Source organism: Herpailurus yagouaroundi, unplaced genomic scaffold (genome assembly GCF_014898765.1).
Source record: "Herpailurus yagouaroundi ecotype Mexico unplaced genomic scaffold, PumYag 209, whole genome shotgun sequence".
NCBI lineage: Eukaryota > Metazoa > Chordata > Mammalia > Carnivora > Felidae > Herpailurus > Herpailurus yagouaroundi.
Genome location: NW_024412440.1, coordinates 4863571 through 4873521, shown reverse-complemented (window position 1 = coordinate 4873521; position 9951 = coordinate 4863571).

Below are 9951 nucleotides of genomic sequence, written 5' to 3'. Positions count from 1 at the left end.
CTCAAAAAGAAACGGGAGATGACCCAAATAAATAAAATCATGAATGAAAATGGAATTATTACAACCAATCCCTCAGAGATACAAACAATTATCAGGGAATACTATGAAAAATTATATGCCAACAAATTGGACAACCTGGAAGAAATGGACAAATTCCTGAACACCCACACTCTTCCAAAACTCAATCAGGAGGAAATAGAAAGCTTGAACAGACCCATCACCAGCGAAGAAATTGAATCGGTTATCAAAAATCTCCCAACAAATAAGAGTCCAGGACCAGATGGCTTCCCAGGGGAGTTCTACCAGACGTTTAAAGCAGAGATAATATTCCAAGAAATAGAAAGGGAAGGAAAACTTCCAGACTCATTCTATGAAGCCAGTATGACTTTGATTCCTAAACCAGACAGAGACCCAGTAAAAAAAAGGGAACTACAGGCCAATATCCCTGATGAATATGGATGCAAAAACTCTCAATAAGATACTAGCAAATCGAATTCAACGACATATAAAAAGAATTATTCACCATGATCAAGTGGGATTCATACCTGGGATGCAGGGCTGGTTCAACATTCACAAATCAATCAACGTGATACATCACATTAACAAAAAAAAAGAGAAAAACCATATGATTCTGTCAATCGATGCAGAAAAGGCCTTTGACAAAATCCAGCACCCTTTCTTAATAAAAACCCTTGAGAAAGTCGGGATAGAAGGAACATACTTAAAGATCATAAAAGCCATTTATGAAAAGCCCACAGCTAACATCATCCTCAACGGGGAAAAACTGAGAGCTTTTTCCCTGAGATCAGGAACACGACAGGGATGCCCACTCTCACCGCTGTTGTTTAACATAGTGCTGGAAGTTCTAGCATCAGCAATCAGACAACAACAGGAAATCAAAGGCATCCAAATTGGCAAAGATGAAGTCAAGCTTTCGCTTTTTGCAGATGACATGATATTATACATGGAAAATCCGATAGACTCCACCAAAAGTCTCCTAGAACTGATACATGAATTCAGCAAAGTTGCAGGATACAAAATCAATGTACAGAAATCAGTTGCATTCTTATACACTAACAATGAAGCAACAGAAAGACAAATAAAGAAACTGATCCCATTCACAATTGCACCAAGAAGCATCAAATACCTAGGAATAAATCTAACCAAAGATGTAAAGGATCTGTATGCTGAAAACTATAGAAAGCTTATGAAGGTAATTGAAGAAGATTTAAAGAAATGGAAAGACATTCCCTGTTCATGGATTGGAAGAATAAATATTGTCAAAATGTCAATACTACCCAAAGCTATCTACACATTCAATGCAATCCCAATCAAAATTGCGCCAGCATTCTTCTCGAAACTAGAACAAGCAATCCTAAAATTCATATGGAACCACAAAAGGCCCCGAATAGCCAAAGTAATTTTGAAGAAGAAGACCAAAGCAGGAGGCATCACAATCCCAGACTTTAGCCTCTACTACAAAGCTGTCATCATCAAGACAGCATGGTATTGGCACAAAAACAGACACATAGACCAATGGAACAGAATAGAAACCCCAGAACTAGACCCACAAATGTATGGCCAACTAATCTTTGACGAAGCAGGAAAGAACATCCAATGGAAAAAAGACAGTCTCTTTAACAAATGGTGCTGGGAGAACTGGACAGCAACATGCAGAAGGTTGAAACTAGACCACTTTCTCACACCATTCACAAAAATAAACTCAAAATGGATAAAGGACCTGAATGTGAGACAGGAAACCATCAAAACCTTAGAGGAGAAAGCAGGAAAAGACCTCTCTGACCTCAGCCGTAGCAATCTCTTACTCCACACATCCCCAAAGGCAAGGGAATTAAAAGCAAAAGTGAATTACTGGGACCTTATGAAGATCTTCTGCACAGCAAAGGAAACAACCAACAAAACGAAAAGGCAACCAACAGAATGGGAAAAGATATTTGCAAATGACATACCGGACAAAGGGCTAGTATCCAAAATCTACAAAGAGCTCACCAAACTCCACACCCGAAAAGCAAATAACCCAGTGAAGAAATGGGCAGAAAACATGAATAGACACTTCTCTAAAGAAGACATCCGGATGGCCAACAGGCACATGAAAAGATGTTCAGCGTCGCTCCTTATCAGGGAAATACAAATCAAAACCACACTCAGGTATCACCTCACGCCAGTCAGAGTGTCCAAAATGAACAAATCAGGAGACTATAGATGCTGGAGAGGATGTGGAGAAACGGGAACCCTCTTGCACTGTTGGTGGGAATGCAAATTGGTGCAGCCGCTCTGGAAAGCAGTGTGGAGGTTCCTCAGAAAATTAAAAATAGACCTACCCTATGACCCAGCAATAGCACTGCTAGGAATTTATCCAAGGGACACAGGAGTACTGATGCATAGGGGCACTTGTACCCCAATGTTCATAGCAGCACTCTCAACAATAGCCAAATTATGGAAAGAGCCTAAATGTCCATCAACTGATGAATGGATAAAGAAATTGTGGTTTATATACACTATGGAATACTATGTGGCAATGAGAAAAAATGAAATATGGCCTTTTGTAGCAACATGGATGGAACTGGAGAGTGTGATGCTAAGTGAAATAAGCCATACAGAGAAAGACAGATACCATATGGTTTCACTCTTATGTGGATCCTGAGAAACTTAACAGGAACCCATGGGGGAGGGGAAGGAAAAAAAAAAAGAGGTTAGAGTGGGAGAGAGCCAAAGCATAAGAGACTGTTGAGTACTGAGAACAAACTAAGGGTTGATGGGTGGTGGGAGGGAGGAGAGGGTGGGTGATGGGTATTGAGGAGGGCACCTTTTGGGATGAGCACTGGGTGTTGTATGGAAACCAATTTGACAATAAATTTCATATATAAATAAAAAAAAATGAAAGACTCATTGCCTAATTCAAGATTATTTTCTGAAATTGGGTGGTTCTCTGCACTTAAGCCACATATGTACCATGCTTAGCTTTGCCAAAGCAGAAAATTCTTGTGCTATGGCCTTTCTTACTTATATCATACAGTTATGTTCTCTGCAATTTTTACTTCTTCATGGTACAACAGAATGGGTCATCATTAGTCATCAGTCAAAATTACCTTTGTCTCTTTCCCAGTCACCTAGAATCTCTCCTTTCTCTTCTGATCTTTACCCTCTTCCTCTCCAACAATTAACAAAATCATACCAATGTGTACATGCTTTTAATAATAATGTAAAAGGCATTATTTTCAATCTTTTAAAAACTTATTTATTTATTCTGAGAGGGAGAGAGAGAAGGAGAGAGAGAACAGCAAGCAGTCTCTGTGCTGTCAGTGCAGAGCTCAACGTGGGGCTCGATCTGACCTGGGGTTATGACCTGAGGTGAAATAAGAGTTGGACGCTTAACTCACTGAGCCACCCAGGCAGCCCCATAAAAGGCATTATTGTAAATAACCTTCTATTTCTTCACTTCAGAAATCCTTGAGGTGAGACAAAGTGAAGCAAATCAAATTATCCAGGTGTCAGAAATGTGGTATTGAGAGTCTGGGTACTATAGCAAATGGCACACATTTGTATCTCAATAAAATGTGAAGTTTAGTCAGCTGAAGGCCATTCTGAAATGTGTCCTCCTTGCTTTAAAAAAAAATACTAGGAAGTTTGAATTTATGATTCTGGACATAACAGCGTTTGGCTATCCTCCCTGGAAATGTTATTGCTACTTCCCTGAAAATAAAGACATGTGTAAAGGACAGTTCTACTTTGCAGAGAAGCAGATCCAGAGCCAAAATATCTTGCTAGTAGTTTTTATATCTTCAGGGTGGCTTATTATGTGAAACAATGCTTCTCTCTCCATTTAAGCATACTGAGTCTTTTGCTTACATATCTGAATCATCCTACTTTATTCTTGTGATACCATGAATTGAAAACAAAGATTTAATTTACGGATTTTATGATAAATCATGGCATCATATCTCAAAGTTTCACTTTGCTAATAAAAAGAGCTTAGCACTTCCAATTGCAAATCTGTCCACATTTTCTAAAGTATTGAATGATTATTGCCATCTACGTGAAAAATCGCTACCAATGTGTGTCTTGATATGCCAAATACCACTATGCATTTTTTTTAATATTAATTTATTTTTGAGCGAGAGAAAGAGACAGAGTGCAAGCAGGGGGAGGGAGCTGTCAGCAAAAAGCCTGACTGTAGGGCTCAAACTCACAAACTCACAAATCGCAAAATCATGACCTGAACCGGTCTGATGCTTAACTGACTGAGCCAAGGCACCCCCTATTATGCAATTTCAACTTTTGTATTTAAAATACCCAAAGGTAGTCTTGGCATTGAAATGCTTGTGGGCAGTAAACTTTTGGTCTTCTAAATTGGTCCAAAAGACCAACCCTGTTCTTATCCGGAGCTGTATGTGTCTGGGAAGAGGTGGGCATGACTGGAGAGTCACCGAAGTGTGGGCTTGAAGTGCCAGAAGTCTGCTCGTGTGGGAGGCATCTCAAGTTAACTGCTATTGTTAGGAATGGAGTGCAGGCACTGGCAGGACAAGAGCGAGTCACAGTCACAAAATTAACCCCACAAATAGCAACCACGTTACAGGGCTGAAAATCCATTTGAGAAAATAAAACCAAACCAAACTAACCTAATGTCGCCAAACTAAACCAAAACAAACAACAAAAATATATCCCAAGGCCTGAAATTTTACTTTATGAGTGGAAATTAGTGTCCTTATGTGTGTTGAGCTTGCCTTTGAGGACTGGTAAATGGGCTTCCATGTTTTTATCACTATACACAACACACAATAATTTGCACAGAGCTCTTTTTATAGTTCTTCTACTAGAGACGCGTATCATATCCACACTTATCATTGGTGACAACTGTCAGAGGCCATTATAGTGTCTGTCTGAATGTATTGAGTGCCACTGAATGGTACACTTGAAAATGGTTAAAAAGGTACATTTTATGTTATATATATTTGGTCAAAATAGAAAAAAAGTAAAGAAAACTTAAAAACAACTTAGAAAGTGAATAAAATATTTGTAAGATTTCTAAAGTCTCCAAAAATATGAGAGAAATGAGGAAAAGCTTTGTAAAAAGAAAGATGTAAGATGTCAATGATTGGAAGAATCAATATTATAGAGATTTCCATTATCCCTAAACTGGCCTATAGATTTAATGGGATTCTAAGAAAAACACCAGTAAGTTATTTTGCACTGTTTTCTTTAGGATAGTTCCTGTCCTGCTCTGCTTCCAGGAAGTGTGGCAGGCCTTTGAACAAGCCTGAGTATGGTAACAGCCTACAGAGTCTTTAAGCTGTGTGACCAACTAGAACCAATATTCCCACAGCTATATCTCCTCTGGGATTCCACCGAGTTTGAAGGTTTCATTCTAGTGGGTTCATGTCTTTGTCCTGTTTCCTAAGTTCTTTCTTTTGAGTTTCTATACCACCCCCTTCCACCCCAGATTTAGTCTTCTTACTCATTTCAAACCCACTCACTTGGAACTAGAACTTTGGAAGTACTTCATAACGCACCAAGCCAGCCCTCTGATCAAAAAGAGAACTATTTACTTCTTATGGCTATTAGGAAAGCCTGACATATGAAATGTCTCAGACACAATGGCCTGGATATCTTCTTGGGAGGGGAGAAAATAACACACTCTTGCTTTTTAATCTCAGGAGATTTCTTGTTATATTTCAAATGAATCACTCCATTATACTTCTATTACCCTTACACTTTTGCATGATGTCTGGAAAATTATAAAAATGCTTTTATGTATTATATACAGATAAGATTAAATACTAAGAGAAATATTACATTTTCCATTGTATATATTAAATAATTTTCTCTCCTAATCTTGGTTCCCTTTTGTATGGTAAATCAAGAATTGATTATACTTGTTTTAACACAAGTGAACTGAATTGAACTGAGCCCCAAAGAACATTCCTTCTGATCTGAGATCAGGAAAGGATAGTCACATAAGCAGAGTACATTATATATATCTAACAGTACTTTATATATATACACACACACACACACACACACACACACACATATATCTATATATCTATCTATATATATATGTTTGGACATGCTAAAGCTGAGATTATTAATTTAAGATAAATCTGTTTTTCCCCAGACTATGAAAACTCAACTTCTTAGTATACAAAGATGGTAATACTGAGGTCAAACTATCAATGCAGTCTTTTGATATTTATCTATGTTCAGAATTAGTTAGAAAATTAGAGAAAGAAATATTTAGCATCTTTAAAATTTATAATTTTTTAATACACAACAAAATTCAAGTAAAACAACCATTTTTAACATAAATTTTAGATACATGTTGGGAAAGACAGTCACCTTGGTACAGTTGCATAAGTATGTGCTTTGGGGCTGGGACAGTTCCCTTCAAGGAGATAAAGAGCCCTCACACCCCACACTGAGCATATCAACTTCTTTGGAAACATCTTTCCCTTTCTGGACTTGATATATACTTCTTTGTTCTGCTTAATGTGTGTACATCATTTGGCACCCCCCAAACTATATATGTTCCTAGTGGGAAGAAAATTGGGTCCTTTGCCTGCAGCACAAGAAGACTACCTCCTTGTACTGGCTCCTAAGAAGATCATTTGGCCATGGGGAATTGACTATTTCTCTGCCTTCCCTAGGTGAATAAAGCATTCCATCAGAGCATGTGTGACTCTTGACTTCCTTAGTGACTCCAACCCCTATAAACCAAACAGTGGGAAATACATCCTGGGACTGCTGCTCTTGGTGGTAGGCACTGTATGCTCTTTGCTGTCTTTCCACACAGTAGATGCTTTTCCTGGAGGTGGTAACAGGTATCATTTACTCTGCAATGCACGTTTTCAATGTAATATAAATTATTAGCAGAGATTATTTAAAAAGTGTTGCCAATAACTGAGATGTTGCATTAAAATAAATTAAGTGTGTTTATTTATGAAATTTAAGAGTACAATTATTTGATTTACTGAAGAGTAAAATTTGACAAAAAATGTAAAGAAAAAGTTCATATAGCTCTGATAGCAATATATAGTTACTACAGCCCTGAATATAGGTCCAAATAGTCCCCACTGCAGGCAAGGATAAACTCTGCAAAGGACTGACCTGAGGGAAGGAGCAGTCAAAACACAGAAGCAGACTGCATGCAGCACACACCAGAGACACTTCCTGAAGCTCCAAGCCCTGGACAATATATGACCTCTTCTTCATGAAGCCATTCTTCTCAGGAACAGGAAACACAACAGGCTTTCCTATCACAGTAAAGAAGACAGAAACCTAGACAAAATGCCAAGATGGAGGAAGCTGTCTCAAGAGAACAAGAAGAGGTGATAGCCAGGGATCTAATCAAAAGATAAAAGTAATAGATCTGATCCAGAATTTAAGGCAACAATCTAAGGATATTTGCTGGCCTTGAGAAAAACATAGAAGATATCAGGGATACCCATACCACAGATATAAAAGAGCTTAAGACCAATCGGCCCAAAATGAAATATGTGATAACTGAGATACAAACTGGAAGAATGTAATGACCACAAGAAGAAGCAGATAAATTAATAAATTATATGCAAGAGAGAATTATGGAAAATAATGAAGCTTGACAAAGGAGGGAAAGTAAAATCTTAGATCACAAAATTAGACTTAAATTCAGTGACTCCATCAAATGTATCATAGGAGTCCCAGAAGAAGAAAGGGAAAAGGGGGAAGTAGGTTTATTTGAGGAAATAATAGCTGAACACTTCTCCTAATCTGGAGAAGGACACAGACATCCAAACCCAGGAGGCACAGAGAATTCCCACCAAAATCAACAAAAGCAGGTCAACACCAAGACATACTGTAATTAAATTTGCAAAATATAGTGATAAAGGAAAAATACTAAGAGCAGCAAGACAAAAGAAGTCCCTAACTTACAAAACAAGACAAATAAGGTTAGGAGCATATCTCTCCGTAGAAATTTGGCAAGCCAAAGGGAATGGCATGATATATTCAACGTGCTGAATGGGAAAAGTTTATGGTCAAGAATACTCAATCCAGCAAGGCTACCATTCAGAATAGAAGGAGAGATTAAGAGCTTCCCAGACAAACAAAAACTAAAGGAGTCCCTGACTACTAAATGAATCCTGCAAGAAATATTAAAGGGGACTCTGAGTGAGAAGGAAATATCACAAGCAACAAAGGCTAGAAAGAAACAGAAAATGCCCAAAAACAAAACAAGTAAAAAAAAGGCACTAAATACATATCTACCAATAATTACTCTGAATATAAATGGACTAAATGTTCTAATCAAAATACAAAGGGTGTCAGAATGGAAAATAAATACAAGACCTATCTATATGCCACCTATAAGACACTCATTTTAGACCTAGAGACACCTGCAGATTGAAAGTGAGGGGATAGAAAACCATATATTATACTAATGGACTTCAAAAGAAAGCCAGAGTAGCCATACATATATCACACAAACTCTATTTTAAACCTAAGACTGTAAGAAGAGATGAAGAAGGACACTATATCATAATAAAGGGGTCTATCCAACAAAAAGATCTAACAATTGTAAATATTTATGCCCCCAACCTGAAACACCCAAAAATATAAAAGAATTAATAAAAGCATAAAGGAACTCATTGCTAATAATGCAACAATAATAGGGGACTTTAACACCCCACTTACAACAATGGACAGATCATCAAAGCAGAAAATCAACAAGGAAACAATGGCTTTGAGACACACTGGACCAGATGGACTTAACACATATATTCAGAACATTTCATTCTAAAGCAGCAGAATAAGCATTCTTGAATGCACATAGGATATTCTCCAGAACAGATCACATACTAGGTAAAAAATCAGGCCTCAATATGGAAACAAATGAAAGTGAAAACACGACAATCCAAAACTTTTGGGGTACAGCAAAAGCACTCATAAGAGGCAAAGATACAGCGATACAGGCCTACCTCAAGAAGCAAGAACAATCTCAAATAAACAACCTAACCTTACACCTAAAGGAGCTAGAAAAAGCATAAAAACTAAGGCTAAAACCAGCAGCAGAAGAAAAATATTAATAAAGATCAGAGCAGAAATAAATGGTATAGAAGCAATCAAACAAACAAAGAAACAAAACAAAAAAACAGTAGAATGGATCAATGAAACCAAGAAATGGTTCCTTGAAGGAATTAATAAAATTGATAAGCCCCTACCCATACTTATCAAACAAAAGGAGAAAGGACCCAAATACATAAAATCACAAATGAAAGAGGAGAGATCATAACCAACACCATAGAAATACAAACAATTATAAGATAATATTATGAAAAGTTATATGCTAACAAATCAGACAAGCTAGAAGAAATGGATAAATTCCTAGAAATATATAAACTACCAAAACTGAAACATAAAGAAATAGAAAACTTGAACAGACCAGTAACCAGCAAAGAAATTGAATCCATAATCAAAAATCTCTCAACAACAAAAGTCTAGGGTCAGATGGCTTCATGGGGGTATTCTACCAAACATTTAAAGAAGAGCTAATATCTATTCTCAAACTTTTCCAAAAAATAGAAATGGAAGGAAAACTTCCAAACTCATTCCATGAGACCAGAATTACCATGATTCTCAAACCAAAACACCCAACTAAAGAAGAGAATTACAGGCTAATATCCCTCATGAACATGAATGTAAAAATTCTCAACAAAATACTAGTAAATCAAATCCAATATTACATTTAAAGAATCATTCACCACAATTAAGTAGGATTTATTACTGGATTGTAAGGGTGGTTCAGTATTCGCAAATCAATCAGTGTTATACACCACATTAATAAAATAAAGGATAAGAACCATATGATCCTCTCAATAGATGCAGAAAAAACATCTAACAAAGTACAACATTGATTCATGATAAAAACCCTTTAAAAAGTAGGGATAGAGGGAACAT